General features: G+C 44.8%; 1 pseudogene; it reads right to left on the reverse strand.

Moving 5' to 3' along the window:
* Positions 1 to 576: 576 nt before the first annotated feature.
* LOC128591392 (RWD domain-containing protein 1-like) lies at positions 577 to 2097 on the reverse strand (annotated as a pseudogene).
* Between the last annotated feature and the right edge of the window lie 326 nt (positions 2098 to 2423).

The following is a 2423-nucleotide window of genomic DNA, read 5'->3' on the forward strand; positions in this document are numbered from 1 at the left end:
CTTGATCTTTTATTATTTTAGTATACATAGAATAAATTCTACTTCATCATAAAAAAAAAAAGAAAGAAAAACCAAAAAAAATTAAAAAAAAAAAAGAAAGAAATCACCAAGGTGTGGCGCCTGTGGCTCAAGGAGTAGGGCACTGGTCCCATGTGCTAGAGGTGGCGGGTTCAGCCAAAAACCCAGCCCCGGCCAAAAACCAAAAAAGAAAGAAAGAAAGAAAGAAAGAAAAAAAGAAAGGAGGGCAGCACCTGTGGCTCAGTGGGTAAGATGCTGGCCCCATATACCAAGGGTGGCAGGTTCGAACCCGTCCCCGGCTGAACTGCAACAAAAAAAATAGCTGGGCGTGTGGCAGGCATCTATGCTCCAAGCTATTGGGAGGCTGAGGCAAGAGAATCGCCTAAACCCAGGAATTGGAGGTTGCTGTGAGCAGTGTGATGCCATGGCACTCTACTGAGGGTGATAAAATGAGACTCTTGTCTCTACAGAAAAAAGGAAGAAAGGAAAATAAAAATCCTCTGAGCACAGCCATAGATGCTGTGGCAGTCAAGCCTCTCTGCAGATGGGGATAGTCCATCAGGTAGTTGAGTCACTACCTGGGTCAGCAGGATTGTAGTCTGGATCATCCTCATCATCCTCCAGCTCCAAGTCATCCATTTCCTGGAACAAGGACTCATCTACTTCCACATTGTTTCCAGCATCCTCTAAGAACTGGATATCAGATGTGTCAAGATTATGATCTGTTTCAAATAACTGTTTCCCGCTTATTTTTTCCTGCTTGTTCTTCTTCTTTCATCCGTTTCTTTTTTTTTTTTTTTTTTTTTGTAGAGACAGAGTCTCACTGTATCCCCCTCCGGTAGAGTGCCGTGGCGTCACACCGCTCACAGCAACCTCTAACTCCTGGGCTTAAGCGAGTCTCTTGCCTCAGCCTCCCGAGTAGCTGGGACTACAGGCGCCCGCCACAACACCCGGCTATTCATCCGTTTCTTTTTAATTTCCAAAAGTTCTGCATCGAACTTAGCCTTCCAATTAAAGAAATTCTTTTTTTTTTGTAGAGACAGAGTCTCACTGTACCGCCCTCGGGTAGAGTGCCGTGGCGTCACATGGCTCACAGCAACCTCTAACTCTTGGGCTTACGCGATTCTCTTGCCTCAGCCTCCCGAGTAGCTGGGACTACAGGCGCCCGCCACAATGCCCAGCTATTTTTTGTTGTTGTTGCAGTTTGGCCGGGGCTGGGTTTGAACCCGCCACCCTCAGCATATGGGGCCTGGCGCCCTACTCACTGAGCCACAGGTGCAGCCCTAAAGAAATTCTTAATTGTAACAGGAGTGCCATGGAATAATTGCTTTTCAGTTTCTTCTGCTTTTTTTTGTTTCTTTCCTTCTTCTCTTCTAGTTTTTATCTGATCTCCTATTTCATTTAATTTTTCTTGCACAGGTGTCACTAAAAATCATCACCATACCAAGATTTTCTTTAGCCTGTAATGCTAATAATTTTAAAATGTTTGAGATATCTTCTAGATTTTTCTCGGAGAATATTTCATAAAGGGGAGCTTCATCTGGGTATTTTTCACTGTATGTAAACTTGAGAGTCATCTGAACAGTTTCATCATTTTCTCCAGCCTCAGATATCACAGTGATAGTGAAGCTGGGTAGATTTTCTGATAACACTTAGCAGGACTTCGTCAAGTGAAGCATGACTGGAGAATGTGGTGTCAGGAGAGTCCATTTATATTTTGAAAGACTAGTTGTTAGGAGGGGTGAATCAATGTGCAACCAAGCAAGTAAATGACACTCTCAAACTCCTCTTTACTCATTCCCTGGGCGGTGCCTGTGGCTCAAAGGAGTAGGGCGCCAGCCCCATATGCCAGAGGTGGCGGGTTCAAACCCAGCCCAGGCCAAAAACTGCAAAGCAAAACAAAACAAAACTCATTCCCTTAACATCCTCACAGCACAGATGTACTGCTAGTGAGAGAGAACATGAATAGGACTGGAGCTATATTGGGGTAGCTGAGAGACATCTGCCTGTGAAGGAGTTGGGATAGATGGACTCCAGAGCCTCCAGCTCATTGCGCTGCTCCTTGCCATAATCTGTCATCATGGCCCTTGCTGCTGCCCCTGGATTGCCCAGACACCCAGGCAGTGTACAGCAGCCAAGACCATGGCCGCGCTGGGAGAGCCGCAGCAGGCGGCAGATGTCTTATTCTCTTTTTAATAGTAGCCATCCTAATGACAATGAAGTGATATGGCACTGTAGTTCTAATTTGCATTTAACTAATGATTAGTGATGATGAGCATGTTTTCATGTACTTATTATTAGGCATATATATACGTTCTTTTTTTTTTTTTTGTAGAGACAGAGTCTTACTTTATCACCCTCGGTAGAGTGCCATGGCATCACACAGCTCACAGCAACCTCCAACT

This window comes from Nycticebus coucang, chromosome 8 (genome assembly GCF_027406575.1).
Source record: "Nycticebus coucang isolate mNycCou1 chromosome 8, mNycCou1.pri, whole genome shotgun sequence".
In the NCBI taxonomy this organism is placed as follows: domain Eukaryota; kingdom Metazoa; phylum Chordata; class Mammalia; order Primates; family Lorisidae; genus Nycticebus; species Nycticebus coucang.